Raw genomic sequence first — 21,357 nt, 5'->3', positions numbered from 1 at the left:
ATTTCTTCCAGTTTGAAAATTCACTGGCACACTCTCTTCTTCACAGGTTTTCTGGTGCTAAGCATCTTGAACTTTGCTTTTCTGAATTCTAGCTTATCTTTTAAAGTTTAGGATTGACATTTTTTTCTATCTTAATTCAAAGGGAGATTTCCTTTGTTATAATTGTAAAATCAATCTAAGTCTATGAAATTCCCATATGAATTGAGAAGCCACTGTTCCACTTCACCCGCAGGTGTTGTAAGGTACCAAAAACTACAGAATTAATATTAATATTTTAAGAGGCTTGAGGAACATTTTATTAATTTGGGTTAAGGTGTGCAGAGAAATTGTGAAAATAGTCTCTGTGCTGTGTGATTGGCATAACCAGGATGGCCCTTGGCATTGTATTGTAAATGCAAAAGGAAGGAAAACATGGATTCCCAGACATTCCACCACACCTGTGGGGAAAGGGGTGAATGGCTAGCCAGGTGCAGGAAGAGAAAAGCCAAAATAAACCTTTTCTTTTTTTTTAATTTTTTTCTTTATTAATTTTTTTTTTTTTTTTAGAGAGGAGAGAGAGTGAGAGAGAGAGAGAAAGGGAGAGAGAGAAGGGGGAGGGAGGAGCAGGAAGCATCAACTCCTATATGTGCCTTGACCCAGAAAGCCCAGGGTTTTGAACCGGCGACCTCAGCATTCCAGGTTGACGCTTTATCCACTGCGCCACCACAGGTCAGGCTAAACCTTTTCTTATAGCAATGAGCCATTTGCAGGCATTTGTCCCCATGGAAACTACCTCTGCTATGTAAATGCATGTGGTTAATACGTGTGACTCTGGACAGAGAGATGGCGGATAAACACTAGAAAATATAGGAATGCCTTTTAATATGTAAAGAGACATCTTTCTACCATTGTGTTAACTTATAAATTTTGTTTTCTCCAAAATGATGTATGGCTTGCAAATTGAACATGATCCTATCATGTTAAAGGACATATGACTATAAGCAATAATGGTAAAGGGCTCCTAATTGCAATTTTTGCTTCTGTACTTCCCACTTACAAAACTATAAAAACTAAATAAAACAAAGGGCCAGCGTGCTCTCCCTCAGATTTCTGTCGGAGTTGACACCGCTTGGTCAAGCTAGACAATAAAGCTTTGGTGTGTAATCGACGGACTTTGTTTGTGTCTTCAATGTTTCAGGTCCCTTCGGATTAGGCTTAACATGAATGAAGACAGAAAAATTTTGTGCATTGTTTATGGAGAGCTTGGTTAGCTATACACACAGAATGCCATCTACAATAGGCAAGGTTCCTAGTTTCACTGTCCACAGTTCTTTATCAAAAATAGCATACATTTAAACTGGAATCAGGCCAGGTCCTACTGTTACCACTGGAACCAAAGACCATAACCCTGTGTGTGAAGTGAAGGAGTCACACATTTCTCTGGTAACGCAGCCTGCAGGATGCTCATGATACGTGCAGAAGCTCCATTTCCATGAAATGACAATGCCAAATTAATTCTAATTATCCTGATCATTGAACATTTAAATGAAAATGAAGACATTAAAGTAACTAATTACTAGGAAGGCCATTTCTGGGAATGAATTATGAAAGATTTTAAACAAAGACATTGTAAAACAATGAGTTTCAACTGCCTAAATCTTGTCAGCTTGTTTATTTGCACTGATCACATTGAATTTACACACCAGAAAATTGGGAATTATTTGGTTGTTAAAAGAATGTAGGAAGGCTCTGTGGAGAAGTGTAATCTCATTTGTGCTCCCTAAAATAAAGTCACAGTTGACAATTTCTAAACTAGTAACTTTATCAATTTTCAGATCCAAATATGAATTAGAAACAAAGGGTAGGAAAAGGTGTAAGAGTTGTTTTAAAAACTTATTTATAAATAATTGTTGATTTCATGAATTTTGCATTACTGAACAATAAAGTGATAACAATTCTTAAATAGTAATTACCTAAAGTGATGACAAGAAAAAAACAAAGGAAAGATAATCTCATTAGATGACTATTTATGAGTAGCCAATAAAACTAAACTATATGAATATCTAACCGCTATTCTATACATTTAAAACTAATACAAAATAATATTAAATATAAACTATAATTAAAAAATGAACTTTAAAAGAAAAGAAAAAAGCTAAATAAGATAAACTAAAATTTGGTTTGCAATTGAATATATATATAATTTCATTTATGTCAAAACCCAAAGTTTATAATGTATTTTTTCCTTTTCAGTCTAGAAGAATAATTTTCTTATTTACATTTTTTCAATTTGCTTTTTAGAAATAATTCACAGGAGCATTATCACCTTCTAGAAAAGGAAATAGAGCTTAGCTAGGCAAAAGTTATTTCATTAAACATTTGGGCAGTAATGTAAAATGGTGTACTTTTCAAATTTTGGTTTGCTTCAGTTCAAAAATATTTCCTGCTTGTGATTAATTAGCTTTCATGTTATAAAGATTCAGGCCCATGCAGAAATGCCTTTGTGAAAACAAATTAAAACAAAACAAAACAAAAAAGTAACTTTTTGCATTGCCAAATTATGATTGGACAAAAACTCAAATATTGGAAATACTAATATGCAATGTATTTATTTTCAATTACCTATGTGCTAAATTACTTAGAGATACCTTGCCTTAAATTTAATAAATAAGTTCTTTATTTTATTTTTTATTTTATATTATTTTTTTTGTTAAATGAGAGGTGGGAGGCAGGAGGACAGATAGACAGACTCCCACATGTGCCCCGGCCATGATCCACCCAGCAAGCCCCCTACAGGACTATGTTCTGCCCGTCTAGGGTCATTGATCTGTTGCTCCTCAGCAGAGCTATTTTAGCACCTGAGGTGAAGCCTGAGACCAAGATACTGGAATCGAGCCATGGCTGTGGGTGAGGAGGAGAGAAAGAGAGTGTGCATGAGAAAGAGAGGGGGAGGAGGAAGGGTGGAGAAGCAGATGGTCACTTCTCCTGTGTATCCTGACTGAGAATCAAACCTGCGACTTTCCCATGTTGGACCAATACTCTAGCACTAAGCCAACCATCCAGGGCTAAATTCTTTACTTTATTTAAAAAAAACAAAACAAAATAAAAAATAAAAAACAGAGAGTTGCTGCATAACTACTAAGTTCTATGTCAAATTTTCGAGCTTAACAATACAGTTAGGTGCCACATTAGGTTATTTTGGTCAATTACAGATCAAATACATGAAGGTGGTCCCACAAAATTATAACAGAGATGAAAAATTCCTATCAGCTAGTGAGTTTGTAGCTGTCTTAACATCACAGTGCAACAAATTAAAATTGCCTAGAGTATTCAGTTAACATGTCATACATGTTTGTAGCTGCAGAGCAAAAAGCTATGGTTTAGTGTGAGAGACAGCATGCTGGCAGAGCCATTGCAGTTTAAGGCTTATCCAAAGATTAAGTTCTTCCCCCACACCTACATATTGGCTATGAAGCTGAGTATTTGTACTTGTCCCATCCCCCCACTTCACTTGCTTTCATAAGTTGCTAGAAGCAATTTACATGCCCTTCCTCTCACCCTTTGTTTGTTCTGATGTTGGTTGATTTCAGTTATGCAGGGTGGAGGGTTTTCTGCACTTGGGAGAATTCTTGGGTTGCCTTGGAAATGTGACTTTGTATGGGAGACTTCCTTATTTGTATATGGCTCTGCATTCTATAATAAAGCAGACCCCAGGGTTTGCTTTTGCTCTGGCCTGCTATCAGCTTTCAGAGGACTCTCGATCTGAGTTTATTTCTTCATTCTGCACCGTTCTTACTCTGGACCTGGACAGTTACTAGCTGCGTTGGTCCATGGCAGTTTAGATGTATATTAGGCCACACCATCTAAGTTTAAGTGTGCTCTTTGACGTTCATTGTTTGCACAACAAAATCACCTAACTGAATTTCTCAGTAAGCATCTTGTAAGTGGCACATGACTGTATAATTGCAAATGCATTTTTATGCCTATACTTTATAATTCTGATATCTCTCTCTTGTGTTCCTAATTTTTTATGAAAGTGAGCCCAATTTAATTATATTATTTAAACTAGGGAGCAACTGAGGGAACTTAAAATATTGTTCATGATTTCCTCAATCTCATTTGCTCTTTCTGTGTTTTTTCAATTTACATCTCCTAGTTGGGTATCAGCATCACTTACCATTAGTTGAAACAAATGAAAATTACATTCATCAAGACAAAAAATTATTGAATATCAGCAATATTATAAGGTGAACCAAGGAGGGGCATAACCACCTTGTCCACCTCTGTTTTGAGGATCTATTATTGGTGTACTATCACATAAAAATGATCAATAATAAATTGCTGAATAAGTGTAATCCCAAACATTGTCTTAATACTGTTTATGTTACTTTTTCAACCCTTTTCCTTTTTATTTAATGAGTCAACAAACATATTGATTGAGTGGACATTATATATCATATTAATTGGAAAGAAAATTTATGATATTACAAGAATATACATTATAAAGGATAGTTAGAATAAACAGTATATTTTAAGCTACAAAGTGTGATGAGCCAAGAATCCAGTGAAATCTTGATCAGCCTGAGCAAAATATTCAGAGGTTAAATTGGGGCCTTTCACCATCTTAATAATATAACTGTGCAAATGAAATGAATAGTGGTTTAAGCCAGATATACACAGGGTTAGTTTGCTCCACCTTAAGGCAAGGCCAGCAAAAAAGTTTAGGAGAGGTTGGCACTGTGGCCAAAGGCATGAGCATAAACCAGTGTGTTTTTATTTTTTAAAACTTTTATTTTCCTCTCTGAATCCAATCAAGTGGTTGTGATTTAATTCTATGATTCTACTTTCATAAAGTCTCTGGTTTCACATACTCAAAGTACTACCAGGAAGAACAAGGAACTAGGAAAAGGCAAACTTAAAATGGTGACTTAAAGATGCCTGGGTCTGGGTTTAGAGAAAGGGGATCTGTGGGGACTTTTCGCCTAGGTTCTACTAATATCGTTGGGAGAGTAGAGCCTGACCTGACCAAAGGTATGTTAGACAATGAAGGTACAACATCAAAAAAAAGCTTCCTTGTTAGAGGATTGCATAGAATTTGAGCAAAGATAAATTAGAAAAAAGAAAATAAGAATTTAAGGAAGGGTATTGGAAGTGGAGTTTGGTTGACTTGGAAAAAGTTTCTATAACTTGACCTGTGATGGCACAGTGATTCAAGTATCCACCTGGAATCCTGGGGTTGCTAGTTTGAAACTCCATGCTTCCTGATCAAGGCAAATACAAGAAATAACTACTGTGAGTTGATGCTTCTTGCTCTTCTGACCCTCTCCCATTCTCTCTCTCTCTCTCTAAAAATCAATAAATGAAATATTTAAAAAATATTTTAAATATAACTTTATTAGCATGCCCACATTGCAAAAAGAGATTGCTAGAAATTGGTTTCCTAAAGATGAATTTTAATCACAAATCTCTGAAGTTGCCTGCCATGCAAAAACACCAATTTTAATTGTTTAGTTTAGTCATTAACTATAGGAGGAAATATCCAAAACATAGGTGAAGTATTTAAAAAAATATAGCTACCAAGTGGTAAAAATTATATGTGAATCTATGTTTTCAGCCAACAGTCTTTATTTCTTCTTTATAAGCACAGATGCAGAGTCTGGAGTCAGACAGACTTATATCTAAACTCATTTTTCCTTTGACCATCTATGGGACCTTGAGTATAGTACTTAAATTCTTTTTTTTTTTAACTTTCTTCAGCCCTCAAAATAAATAATAATGACAATTAACTCACAGGATTGTTATGAAAACAATTAAAAATTCTCACTAAATTATTTGACATAAGATCCAGTTTATATTAAGTGCTCAATAAATGTACTACTATCTTAATTTTTATGAAGTAGTAATGACAACCAGTTAAAACCAACTGAGCTAGAGGTGTCAGTAGATTAATTATTGTCTGTAATAAAATTTAATGCCGTGTTGGCTCCAGCAGTTACTTTCTTGTGGCAACAGAGGATATCATTTTCATAGGCTTGGGGACATGGTCTAGTTTGATAATCAGCACTTCTGGCCATCATGATTAGTTCTGAGGTGGGCACTTTCAGAAATTGGGTTAATCAGAGCTTTCTGAGACCATATTTCAATATTTCAGTTAAGGATACTGGGAGTGTGTTACTCTCTATAGATAGAAGCTACAGACTAAAAATAGAGCTCCCACAGATGAAGTTTAATAAATAAATGTAAAATGAGATCAATCATATTCCGATGATGATCTTTGAGCCCTTTAATTAGCTATGCTTGATGATCTACTTCTGAATTGTTCATTATACAAGCAAATAAATTATTGTGTTTTGCTTAAGCAAAGTAGAGTTGGGTTTTCACTCACTTATAACAAAATCAGCCTGATTCATGGTCATTGACACACTCTATAATTGCTATTGATCTTGATGGGTATTTCTACTTAAAAAGTTAGTAGATCAAATCTCTTGGTCTCATGTAATTTACCATGTGCAAGTAGTTCCTAAGTGTGTTGCTTTTTTTTTTTTTTTTTTTTTTGCATTTTTCTGAAGCTGGAAATAGGGAGAGACAGTCAGACAGACTCCCGCACGACCGGGATCCACCCGGCACGCCCACCAGGGGCGACGCTCTGCCCACCAGGGGGCGATGCTCTGCCCATCCTGGGCGCCGCCATGTTGCGACCAGAGCCACTCCAGCGCCCGGGGCAGAGGCCACAGAGCCATCCCCAGCGCCCAGGCCATCCCTGCTCCAATGGAGCCCCGGCTGGGCTGCGGGAGGGGAAGAGAGAGACAGAGAGGAAGGCGTGGCGGAGGGGTAGAGAAGCAAATGGGCGCCCCTCCCGTGTGCCCTGGCCGGGAATCGAACCGGGTCCTCCGCACGCCAGGCCGACGCTCCACCGCTGAGCCAACCGGCCAGGGCCTATGTGTTGCATTTTCTAGAACATATTAGTTGGTGGTCACCAGGTGATTTCCCCTGATTTTAATGTGTTTTTTTTTAAGGAGATTAATATTGGATAAAATAGTGGAATCATAAATATGGATGGATTATCATGAGATTTTTAAAGGAAACTACCATTGTAACCATCTCTAAAAAATTCTAGGTTTAGGGTTATATCTCCTCATTTTTTCTATTTTAAAAACTAAAGTAGCTATTTATATATGTATATATGTCTTTTCCTTGTTACCTGAAAATGTACCCAAAGGCTAGAAAACAATGGAAAAATACATTAACTTTAGTAAGTATAAATATCTGCTTCCTGTCTGCAAAACCCCTTAGGGCTTCAGTGATAGGTATATGTAAATACAGTATAAAAGTGGCTTGGAATGAAAATAGATTAGGGCTCTCTCCAAGAACAAATATCTTAGGATTCTGGTCAAATTCTAGCTCCAGCAAGTTTGCCATGCAGATTGAAATCAGTGCTATCTCATTTAAAAACATAATTCAGGGAGAACACATCTTCTCACGCAGTGTTATCATGCTTTATTGCTAGTTGACATTAAATACTCCAGCATAACTAAAGGCAGAGATGCAATGTGTATTGGTCAACACACTGTACAGACAGAGATGCTAGCTCTACTTGGCGGGGCTTGTTTTTATTGGTGCCTATAAACTTAAACTCTAGAGAAAAGTAAACCCATGCCTAAAGCTTACTTCTATGTGGGAGTAAAGGATTCATGCTCCGTGGATTTAAACTGCATCCATTTTGCTTATGTTCTTAAAAGTTCAAACAGTAAATAAGAAAAATATAGAATATATATATTGGATTTAATAATAAGCATGGCACAGAGTGTTAGGAGGTGAAATAATTGTTTTATAGTTAACCATTTATAACTAATGGCACTTCATTTATTCTGCATATATAAAAAGAGAGATATGGAGCTATTCATTCCAAAAAAGACACCAGTGAGAAATTGATGTAGTAGGAGTCAGAAAAAGGGGGAAATAAATGAGTGCTCAAAGACATAGATTGAAAACCAGAACCGAAGATTTTTTTAAAAAAATTGTAAATGGAATGCTTCAGAGAGGGTATGAATTATAACATGAGAGAAAGCATTGATTCTTGTTATAAAATTACACTTGAAGATTTAAGAGAGGTTGTGGCAGAAGGATAAAGTAAACTCTAGATTAAAAGTGGTTACTTAAGGATCTAGTGACTGGTCATTCGCTATAAAAAAATGAGTATAAACTTGAATGATTTCAGAAGTCCTCAGGAAGCTTGGAAATGCAGGGTAATAGAGAAATGGCATAGTAAAAATAAAATAAGCAATAATCAGCCTAAAATAGCCATATGGCATGTTCTGACATGTAAGATACATTCCCTAAATTTAGATCTCAGGTGGTCTGATGAACAACTTATTCTCAATAGTCAATATCAAGAATTGTCTATTTTTCATCATATCTAGACCTTCCTGGGAGTTTCTAAAACAACAACAAACCACTCCCTATCACCTTCAACTTGGTGGATATAGTGAAAATATCCACAAAAGTACATTTTTTTCTCTCTACATAATAGCAAAATAATTTATTTGGTTATTTATTTATTTATTTTATATATATTTTTTATTTTAGTAAGAGGAGGGGAGGCAGAGAAGACAGACTAGGACCAGGATCCACCCAGCTAGTACACCAGGGAACTATAATCTGGCCATCTGGGGCCATTGCTCTGCTACTACTGGTGCCATTTTTTTTTTTTTTTTTTCTTTTAGCACCTGACGTGGAGGCCATGGAGCAATTCTCAGCTCCCAAGCAATTCTCAGCACCCCAGGCCAACTCGCCAGAGCCAATCAAGCTATGGCTGTGGGATAAGAAAAGAGAGAGAGAGAAAAAGAGAGAGAGAGAGAAAGAAAAAGAGAAAGAGAGAGGGAGAGGGAGAGAGAAGGGGAAGGGGTCTAGAAGCAGATGGTCACTTCTGTATGCCCCAAATGGCATTTGAACCCGGGACTTTCATACGCTGGGCCCACACTCTACCACTGAGTCAATGAATCAGGGCCCATTTATTTCTTTTTAAATAAACTGAACATGGCAGAGTGAACAGCTTTGATGAAACCTTTTATTAGGTTTTTAAATATGCAGAAATCTGTTGCCTAAACACACACTTTGGGGGAGACAATTATTTAATTATAATTATAGTGACAACTAAGTCAAACTGGAAAAACATGTTTTTGTTAGTATTTTGAAAGATATACTTAGAAAAACAAAGAACACAACCTGCACAATGCTATCAATATCATTGTCAGTGATAAAAAGTAAAACAAAGTTCCCCTTTAGTTTCTAAGGCAAAGAGCTAACATTTCCAAAATAGGCTACTTTGTGTCTATTTTTAAAAGAATAAAATATATTTCTTAAATGAACCTAAAGACAATTTTTTTTCAAAAATATCTTAACTGAGCCTACTACCACTTGGAAGATTATTTAAAAAAATTTTTAAGTTACGAAATACAAAAATATTGAGGGTGTAGTTTGAACATTTTCAGAGAAATTCTGGATGAGTAAATAAAATAAAGGCATATTGCAAGACATGGCCACAGTTTTCTTATTTCTGAAACGGGCCAATCAGCTTTACCAAGTTCTGTATCATAGAGCATAGTTTGTTTTGTCATCTCGACTCCTCATCTTGCAAACATATATCTTTAATCCCCCAAAAAAGAACCAGTAAGAGAATGCAGACAACATAGTTTTTCAGAGATGCCACCTCAGCCCTGCTGGAGAAACAAATCAGCTTCATAGGTTATGTAACATTCAGTCACCCAGAAAACCAAACCAACCACAAAACATTCTACAAATATTGGCTGAGAAGTAATCTATTAACTCACTGGTAACGTGAAAGGGCCAACTTAATAGATCATAACATTCTTCCAGGTAAATAATGCAATGTACTGTATATTTTATTTTCATATAACCTAAGGGCTCTCAAAGATGATAGGGAACCCATTTAATTTTTTTTTTTCAGTTTAAATTCCTTTGTTCATGTTTTCCAAATTCAAAGGCCTAAGATTTAAAATTAATGAGTGGGTCTGTAATCTTTCAGAGAGATCTTAACGGTCCACTTTCACACAGTCACAAAGGGACTAAGAAGTCCAAACTAAAATTCATTTTTCTTCTTTAGAACAAATAACAGCCTGTACTCACTCTTGCTTCACGTATGAGTATGACTCTTATACCATCGCTCTACACAAAAGTTGTCATGCGTCCTTACACAGATGGAAGTGGAGTTTCTGTTGTAGAAAAGCATTTATCTGGTGTTAACATAGAACAGGCTGGTATTTAGATGAAGCCAAAGGTCCAAACCCTTGGGAGACATAAGACATAGCTTGTACTGGCTTTCCAACATAGGGAAAGAGGAGGAACAATGTTTAACTCACAAAATTGTGCATAAATTCTCATGAGAAACATCAACCTCTTCTTCTGTCTTTGAGCACATGAATTCATTAAAAAGTCACTTTCCATACAGACCATAAAAATCACCTCTGACTGGGCCCTGACTGGGTAGCTCAGTTGATTAGAGCAACATCTAAGTATGCCAGATTAGTTTGTAGGTTCAACCTCTGGTCAGGGTACATACTAGTTTCGACCAATGGATGCATAAGGAGCGAAACAACAAAATTAATCTCTCACTCTCTCTTTCTCTCAAATCAACTGGAAAAAAAATTAAAACCACTTCTGATCAAAACCCATGCCCATGTAACCTCTCAGAAAGAGAAGGTCTGCAGCTCCTTCATAGAACAATTGAGGATTATTTGTCTAAATTTAGATCTGGTGATATAAACCAGGAATTCTTACCCACTCCAAAAACGAGAAAAGGAAGGCAGGATATGATTCAGTAACTGTCTCCTGTTGATGGGATGCCTTATTTAGAGACCAGCAGTGGTGGAATTCAGCTGGCTTATGCTGGTTCGGCAGAACAGATACCTAATTTTTTGTTGAGTTCGATGAACTGGTTATTAAAATGGTTCTTTTAATCAGGGTTCTCTCTAAGGTGGGTGCCTGGGTAGCCGCCCAATGTGGAAACCACAAATTTACATTTTAAAGGAATGAGATCCTACTCCTACAGTGAAAAGATGGTTAAGGATAAATCACACAGCCAATGATGCTCAGATAAAAGCAGAGAAAATTGCAAGTGAGGATACCAATCAAGAAGCAATATGGAAATATCTTAAATAACAGTTTTATTGTTTTTTTGTCAGGTATTATTTAATATTTTTTATTAACATTTTAAAACATTTTATAACATAACCTAGTTTTATGTGCCTCTTTTATTGTTCTTATTTAAGTATTAAATGCATAAAATAATAAACTACCTTTTGGTATATATTTTTAATACTTAACATGATAATTAGGGCAGAAAACTGGTTGTTAATTTATTTTAATCCCACCACTGAAGACAAGCGTATACCTTGTCACCCCCGAATCTCTCCTTCTGGATTTTCCAAAGAAGCAGATGTAAATTGGAAAAAGTCATGTTGCTATTTTTCTGCATTCAGAAGACACGCTGTAAAGCCAGTAGCTGCTGCTCCCGTCACAGCCGCCTGGCTCTTGCTGGTTCGCATTTGATCCCGACAGACGGTAATGAAATTGTAGAGCCAAAACCTGGTGGTCCATTTTCCTTTATGCTAGACTCACACTTGGCAAGTGAGTAAAAACACACAGCAGGAAAACACTTCCCTTTCTATTCAGGGCTCCCAAAGCCACTGACTCATCTGGGTTTTCCTAGAATCAAAGGCTCCCACCTCTTTGCCTCCATTTTGGCTGCCTCTTCTTGTCCACGTGGCCTCTCCCAATGGAACAATGTGGTCTCTCTAAAATGGCCTCCTAGCTAGGAAGGGGCTGGGTTATGCTAATGTGTGTTGGGGGAGGGTTTTCACATTGAAAAGTTTTAAAAGGAGGAGCTAGGAGGCCATTTTGAGAGAGAGTGGCCACATTCTTGTAGGGAGGAGGAGCCCATGCTGTAGCAGGGCAGGTAGGCCATGTGGAGGAGGTAGCCAAAATGGAGAAATGGTGAAAGAAAAGACAGTTTGCATAGGGGGAGATAGGGAACAGAGGTGAATAAAACTGGTGAAGTGGAAGCTTTTGAGAAAAACTAGGATGAGTCAGTGGCTTTGGGAGCCCTGAATGGAAAGGGAAATGTTTCCCCTCTGTGTGTTTTTACTCACTTGCCAAGTATGAGTCTAGAACAGGGGTCGGGAAGCTTTTTGGTTGAGAGAGCCATGAAAGCCACATATTTTAAAATGTAATTCCATAAGAGCCATATAAGGACTGGTGTACATTACATATTATCCAATAAAAATTTGGTTTTGTCCTGGAAGACAGCTGTGATTGGCTCTAGTCTCTTACAACAATGAACATGAGCAATCGGAAATGAATGGATTGTAATACATGAGAATGTTTTATATATATATATTTTTAAAGATTTGTTTTTTTTTTTTAATTTTTTTAAATTTATTCATTTTTAGAGAGGAGAGGGAGAGAGACAGAGAGGGAGAGAGATAAGAGAGAGACAAAGAGAGAGAAGGGGGGAGGAGCTGGAAGCATCAACTCCCATATGTGCCTTGACCAGGCAAGCCCAGGGTTTTGAACCGGCGACCTCAGCATTTCCAGGTTGACACTTTATCCACTGCGCCACCACAGGTCAGGCTGTTTTATATTTTTAACGTTATTTTTTTTATTATTATTAAAGATTTGTCTGTGAGCCAGATGCAGCCATCAAAAGGGCTACATCTGGCCCTGGCCAGTTGGCTCAGTGGTAGAGCGTTGGCCTGGCGTGCAGAAGTCCCGGGTTCGATTCCCAGCCAGGGCACACAGGAGAAATGCCCATCTGCTTCTCCACCCCTCCCCCTCTCCTTCCTCTCTGTCTCTCTCTTCCCCTCCTGCAGCTGGGGCTCCATTGCAGCAAAGATGGCCCGGGCGCTGGGGATGGCTCCTTGGCCTCTGCCCCAGGCACTAGAGTGGCTCTGGTCACGACAGAGCAATGCCCCGGAGGGGCAGAGCATCGCCCCCTGGGTGGGCCTGCCGGGTGGATCCCAGTCAGGCGCATGCGGGAGTCTGTCTGACTGTCTCTCCCCATTTCTAGCTTCAGAGAAATACAAAAAAAAAAAAAAAAGAGGCCACATCTGGCTCATGAGCCATAGGTTCCCAACCCTTGATCTAGACTAAAGGAAAATGGACCACCAGGTTTTGGCTCCTCAATTTCATTACTGTCTGTCTGGATCAAATACGAACCTGCAAGAGCCAGGCGGTTGTGATGGTGGCCGCTGCTACTGGCTTTAGACATGCCAAGTTTGCAGGTTCAATCTCTGGACAAGGCATATACAAGAAACAACCAATGAATGCGTAAATACGTAGGACAACAAATCAATGTTTCTCTCTGTCTCTCTTTCTCCTTTCCTCAATCAATAAATGAAAATTTAAAAGTGACTTTTAGTAAACTCTATTTGTTATTACTTTCCCTTAATAAAAAAAACAAAACCTAAAACGCTTAATAAAAATAGAAATGTGAAACAGAACCAAAAACATTTAGTCATCAAAATATGTAGCTATTGCCTGACCTGTGGTGGCGCAGTGAATAAAACGTCGACCTGGAAATGCTGAGGTCACCGGTTCGAAACTCTGGGTTTGCCTGGTCAAGGCACATATGGGAGTTGATGCTTCCAGCTCCTCCCCCCCTTCTCTCTCTCTGTCTCTCCTCTCTCTGTCTCTCTGTCTCTCCCTCTCCTCTCTAAAATGAATAAATAAAAAATTTAAAAAAAATTTATAAAAAAAAATGTAGCTATTAAATTTTACCATTGTAATTTTGGAAAAATGATCTAGTTTCTGATGACTTAAGTTCAAGATCAGATAAGAGATAATGATGAAGAAAATTAATCAAGATTGTGTAATTCCTCAGTCAGTGAGCCATATGTGGTAAAAGTTAGCAACTGAACTTTAAAATAACAATAAATGAGTGGCACTCCGAAGAGAAAAATGCCCATAGATTTAAAAAATTTGATAAGCATTTGTAGCACTTTTGGTAATTAAAATGTATAAAGGCATATATATCCATGATTATAACTTTTATTTGTTGATCTTATACTCATTTCCAAAAGTGAGCTTTCTTTTGACCTTTTACTGCATTAGATTCTTGAAATAAGCTCATCAATCCTTTCTTAAAATATGTTTTTCTTTTTTATTCTTTGAAGAGAGTGAATAATTAGTAATGCAAATTGTGAGCTTGAAACCTGAGAGATGCATCACCTTTTTAAAGTATTTATCCTCTGAAATGTTCAAAATAACATATTGACAAAGATGTAAGCTATAGAGAGGCTTTAACAAAACATCTGTGATATGATTGCTGCTATGGCAACTTGTTCATTAAACATTAAAATTAATAACTCCAAAAACCATTTAGGCTGACATAAAAGAACAAACTTTGTAAATGTAATTGAGGTATAATAGAAAAATAATCTAAGAGCAGAGACATCTTCATGTTGCCGCTTGGGACCAGAAAAGTCTGTACAAAAATGTCATCACTGGTCTTGGGAGATGGGAGAATAAGAGAAAGTAAATTGTGTTAGACTCCTGGGATATTTAAAAATATCTGTGTAGTTTTTTATTTCTTCTTAGATCTTTTTTCTAGGTTTATTTCTCAGTCAGTAATCTCCAAGCAGGGTCCAATTATGATTTTTGTGAGTCCAAAGAATTTTTTACTTCATCACTTCCTATCATAATAGTATCAATATTAACATTTAGACAATATTTAATTGATCTTTAGGGCCCTGAAAATTGCATTTTATTCTGATGTGTAAATAAAATTAAGATATTTTTCTGACCCTCAAATTTTCTTTGTCCTTTTGATTTTAAAATAAAATATTTTCACGGGGCTTCAAATTATCATAGGTCCCAGATATTATGTTAGAGTATTGATAAGTTGACCTGTCATCATATGTATACTCTCTACCAACTTCATTTGTATGCACTGCTTCTCTTGCTATCTATATATAGACACTCACAAATGTCTGTCTGTAAGTCAGTATCTGTCTATCCAGAAGCTCAGTACCCTCTGAACATCTCTTAAATGTCTCCTTGGTATATCACACTCAACATGTCTAAAAACCAAATTCATGTATTGACTCAACAGCTTATATTCTTATTAGGATTCTCATTTGTTAACAGACCATAACCCCCCAACTTACCATAATGGACAACAATCCCAAATTACCTGTGGTTGCTCAGACTAGGACAGGATTTCATTCTTTTTTTTTTTTTTTTTTTTCCATTTTTTTTTTTTTTCTGAAGCTGGAAACAGGGAGAGACAGTCAGACAGACTCCCGCATGCGCCCGACCGGGATCCACCCGGCACGCCCACCAGGGGGCGACGCTCTGCCCACCAGGGGGCGATGCTCTGCCCATCCTGGGCGCGCCATGTTGCGACCCTCCTGGGTGTCGCCATATTGTGACCAGAGCCACTCTAGCGCCTGGGGCAGAGGCCACAGAGCCATCCCCAGCGCCCGGGCCATCTTTTGCTCCAATGGAGCCTTGGCTGCGGGAGGGGAAGAGAGAGACAGAGAGGAAGGCGCGGCGGAAGGGTGGAGAAGCAAATGGGCGCTTCTCCTATGTGCCCTGGCCGGGAATCAACCCGGGTCCTCCGCACGTTAGGCCGACGCTCTACCGCTGAGCCAACCGGCCAGGGCAGGATTTCATTCTTATTCATGTGTATCTATGTAACTATGATTTCCAATTTATTTTTATTGATTATTATCAGGTAATAAATAAACATTTTATTAAAACTGACATATCTGAGGCCTTGGCAGGGCAGCTCAGTTAGTTAGAACATCGCCCTAATATGTCAAGATTGTGGGTTCAGTCCCCAGTTAGAGCACATACAAGAATCGACCAATGAATGCATAAATAAGTGGAACAATGCCTGACCAGGCGGTGGCACAGTGGATAGAGCATCAGACTGGGATTGGAAGACCCAGATTCAAAACCCCGAGGTCTCCAACTTGAGCGCAGGCTCATCTGGTTAGAACAAAAGCTCACTGGCTTGAGCCAAGGTTGCTGGCTCAAGCAAGGGGTTACTTGGTCTGCTGAAGGCCTGCGGTCAAGGCACATATGAGAAAGCAGTCAATGAACAGCTAAGGTGTTGCAACACGCAATGAAAAACTAATAATTGATGCTTCTCATCCCTCCATTCCTGTCTGTCTGTCCCTGTCTATCCCTCTCCCTGACTCTCTGTCTCTGTAAAAACAAACAAACAAAAAAACAAACAAGTGGAACAACATGTTTCTCTCTCTCTATCTTGTTTTCTTCTTTGTCTTTCCTCCCCTTTCTCTAAAAAATCAGTATTTTTTAAGAAACTGACATACCTGAGAAAAGTAAGGTATCATTAAAGTGTGAGCTCACCCTACTCCATTCCTTGATTAAAAAATAAAATTTCTGCTCTGCTTTACAAATATATATATAAAATATATTTGTATATATAATATATATTTATTATATATAATTATGTATACCATATTATATTAACTAATGTATATATATTAACTAACTTCTTGACAAATTATTATGAAATATCAAACTCCTATCTTATACAAAGACATGGTCACTTCAAAAGAAAATGTATTGACTCTTTCATATTGATCAACACTTATTCCAATATAATTCTGGTTTCAATTAAAATAAAGAAGCTATCCATCTTATGCCATCTAGTAAAAACAATGTTAAGGTTAAAAATAAAAAGGCAGGGTTGTTTTCTTAATTTATATTTATCAAAATGTGATTATTATAGACAGAATGTGTCCTCACTCTCAAATTTGTATGTTCAAACTCAAACCTTCCAATGTGACTGCTTTTGGAAATAGAACCTATACAGAATTAATGATTAAGACTACATTAGGTCACAAGAATCGGATTCTGGTCTGATAGAACTGATGAACAGAAGAAAAGACACCAAAGATTCCTCTCTCCCTCTGCCCACACACTAAGAAAAGACCATGTGAGGACACAGTGCATAGGTGATTCTCTGCAAGCCCAGGAGAGAAGCTGCACCAGACAGCAGCCATGAGGTCACCTGATCCTAGACTTTCAGCCTCCAGAACCGTGAGAAAATATATTTCTGTTATTTAAGTCACCCCATCTTAGCATTTTGTTATATAAGGCCAAGCTGATCAATACAGTCACTAATAAAATATCATATTTTCTCTTACCTGAGATTGAGGCATCATTGTGATAAACACCATAGTCATTTCAGAGTATTCCTTCCCAATAATTTTGTTTCACACTAGTTTCTAATTGGTTTAAGAAAATAAAAAAATAACTACTATTGACTGATTCCATCCTATGTTAAACATTTTAACTGAACCCATAATCCTATGAAGTAAATGACACTATTATCCTCATTTTAGAGTTGAGAAAACTGACACACAGAAAAGGTATCCACTTGCATGAGGTTGTGAGCACTTAAATAATGGAGCTCAATTTTTAACCCTAGCATTCTGACTATAAAAAGCTATTTTTTTCTGTTTTATTAATCCAAATATTATATGACCTGATAAAGAGTAAGGATATTTAGAAAATACTAAATATCAACTTTCTAATGCAGCGATTTGAATAAGGAGGAAAACACATGTAACCTTTTTTACCCAGCAGCATAGGCACAGCTGTATCTATAACAGTGACTAAAACAAAGTTATAATAGCCAAATTCATAGCACTTCAATGCTGGGAAGGTCTTTCCAGTACTTATGAACAGCTCTTTCATTTTGCTCCTCAAAAGGGGACTTCTGGACATACAGACTGTTACCCAAGCAGCACCCATTTCTATATAGATCTGACTTCTGGATGTACAGCCCAACACTCTTTGCAAAACACTATATGTTCTTCAGATTTATCACTTAATTAATGTTTGAGCCCTCCTAGAAAGAAGACTAACTTTAACCATGCTAAAAGAGAAATGCTACCTTGTTCAGGTATGCTAGGAAAGGGCTCTGCTCTTAAGATAAAGAGGGTGTTATGTAGATGGTAGAAGGTCATCAGTCCCTCCTCCCACATGGTCTGGGTCTTGCTCTGTTTATAGGATATAGTGTATATCTACATGACAGCTACCCAAGGTATCTTATGATGAGTCCTACTTAGATCAAATACAGCCACTTGAAAAATGAGTAGCTCTGTTGGAAATTATACACACACCTATTATAGATTCATCAGTATCAGATTCCCGTATGTTAGGGAAATCTGGTAAAATCATTAACTAAAAGCTCATTATTGTTCAGTGATTTTTAATAAATAGAGCATCTCCTTCAAGTGTCAAAACAAAACAGCATCTTCCATATGTGTCAAAATAAAAGAAGTAGATGGAGGCTGTAAATTTCTATTATCACATTGGTTTTTAAATATAAACTCATTTATTAAATAATCACTGAAGCTATGATAACAGACCTCAGCTTTCATAATGATATTTTTGCTTACAACATATTTTAATAAAGTATTTGAATGAGTATTGGGCATCTAAGCAGAAATCCCACATTCTGCTACCTTGACATGCACTGTTTATTTTTAATAAAACTCTCAGTATGACAACAGGCAAGGTTAACTGGGTAGATTTTAAGCACAGGGCAATCAACATCAAGGTGAATAAGAAGACTTAGTTTTAATTTTTAGCACTGATGTAACAAGTCAGCAAAAACCTTACACCCAACCCTGTTAGATATTCTGAGAACAAAAATGTACTAGAAAACAAATATCAGATACTCTCACAAACCGAAGAATGTTATTTGCCACTTCAATGAGACTTGCAATCACTCATATTTCACTTTTCTGTTCTAAACTTCTGTTGCTCATTTTCCTTAAAAAAATAAAGATTCTGAAATCTTGTAGTTCTTTATTCTGCATGTGGCTGAAATGTCTACTAGATTGGGGAGAAACATTCAAAGCCCACAGCATAACAAAGAACATGTGGTTAATTATCATTACTTTTAATTTATGGCAGAGGGGCTCTGTCTGCTTAGACAACCAAAAATCAATTTGAAAATGAAAGAGGTGAATTGTTGATGTGGTTGTAATTAAAGACAACCAACCATTAACATATTTTAATTAAATGTACTGGTTCTACTATTATTTATTTATTTATTTTTACTTTATATTCAAACAGAAGACTTAAACCCAATCTTAAGAAGACTTAAAACTTGTCAGGCAAATGTTTCTCCTAAATTCCCTAAAATACCTGCTCAGTGATTGATTAAAGCGAATTGACAGTTCTTCCTGGCCTGTGGCCTAGGCAACCCAAATGGGGTCACTCTAGAGTGAATTTTATCAGACCACTCTGAGGTATGTTTCTTACTGTGGAACCATTATTAGCCAAATACGGGATTATCCTACAGCCAATAGCTCATTCACATCATGACGCAGATGAGCAAATGGTCATGGAACCATCCTGTGGGTATATCTGGGATCACATCTCAAACTAAGCATTTAACCTCTGGGGTAGAGATAAGGATGACTAACATGATAAAGAGTTAAATTGAGAGATAAAGAGAGAGCTCTCATTGAATATGTCATAAAAATGAGATTAAGAAAAAAATTACACCAAGCAAAAATTACCTAGGTGTCTAAGGTTAGAAATGGCAAAAATGTGCCTGACCTGTGGAGGCACAGTGGGTAAAGCATCAACCTGGAATGCTGAGGTGGCTGGCTCAAAACCCCAGGCTTGCCTAGGCAAGGCACATATGGAAATTGATGCTTTCTGTTCCTCCTCCTTTCTCTCTCTCTCTCTCTCTCTCTCTCTCTCTCTCTCTCTTTTTCTCTCTCTCTCTTCTCCTCTCTCTAAAATGAATAAATAAAATCTAAAAAACAAACAAACAATAAATGGCAAAAATTCTTTGTTAGTCTTTCCATTGAGAAGTGAACATAACTGGCCTTAGTAACCTGTTTATCCAATGAAATACAGTTTCAATAACAGTATTTTTTCTTACAGCAGTGAAGAGTCCTCCTGCATATTTTAATGAAACATTTGAAAGAGTTGTGGGCATCTAAGCAGAAATCTCACATTCTGCTACTTATTGTTTATTCAATGAAATGCCTGAGAAAACACTTTCTGGGACTTCAAAACTAGTCATAAACAGTTTTGCATGTGATTTTTAACAAACTCTTACTGGATGTTCTGAGCTGGCATGTAGAGTGACATTAGCATGAGACTGCCATGCTGAGATAGCCACATGCATACATGAATGCTATCAGTCCCAGAAGAGCCCAATCTTCTAGCATGTCTTTCAAGGGTCATCCTGCACACTCCAGACGAGTATATCCACCACCTCTACATCTCTGAGTGGCCTCCGTGAATACACATAGAACAGAAGAGGCACCTGACTGAGTTCTGCCCTATTATTAACCAATAAAGTTAAAGAAATATATTAAACTGGTTGTTGTATAAAGCCACTATGTTTGGGAGGTATTTTGTTAAACAATAGATAACTGGTTCCCCAGTTGATAAGTGGGCTCAAACATAAAATCAAAAATAAAACATGTAACAGTGTGGCTTAAAAGGTTCAAAACTCATTTCACATGAGTTAATCACAGGTCAAGAAAATAATCTTAGTAGAAATAAATCATGAAATTAGGATGTCCGAATGACAACATAAAACACCTACGTTGACTTTGAAGCTAAAGTACTAGGCCAAAGAAAGGAATATTGGAGAGAAAGAAATTTGTCATTTTATATAGCATTAACTATGGGAGATATACTGTAATTTTAGAGAGTTGCTCTAAGGAACTTTCTCAATACCAGTGTGAATCATAAATTGAACTTTCTATAACTTGTAAAATTCTTTAAGGATGGCTCACTAGTAGTTCTGAAACACTTAGATTTTTTTCAAGGTCCATGAATATCAGAAATTGGTGTCTTCCTACACAGTCTTAAAAATTCTATAAGTGTAAATTTTATAGATCAGTCCACCTGGACACAAGCAAACTGGAAGTTATAAAATAAATAAATAAACATCTTTGAACTCACAAAATCAAAAGGACAGAACTCCAGAGAAGCACAGGGTTAACAACATATGATTATGACTACACTACATTTGTAGCCAAGTTATTTGGCCAATAATTTATTTAATAGCAAATAAATTAATTTTTAATTTAAATATTTTATATTTGCTAAAGGTCAAATATATTTATATATATATATAAATATTTTAGTTTCAAGCTTTGAAAATTTGGTCTAGTTGTTTGCCTTTGCTTTTTTAATTAGGTTGATATTACAGACAGAATATTTCTAGAGTACCATTTCCAAAATGTCAGAGGCACAAGGAGACCTCAGTGATAGTTCAGAGGATACCGACTGATACGTTTAACACAGCTAAGAATTGTAAGATAAGACCAAGCCTAGTAGAAAATG

Source organism: Saccopteryx bilineata, chromosome 6 (genome assembly GCF_036850765.1).
Source record: "Saccopteryx bilineata isolate mSacBil1 chromosome 6, mSacBil1_pri_phased_curated, whole genome shotgun sequence".
NCBI classification, from domain to species: Eukaryota; Metazoa; Chordata; class Mammalia; order Chiroptera; family Emballonuridae; genus Saccopteryx; species Saccopteryx bilineata.
Note: the sequence above shows the minus strand (reverse complement) of the source record.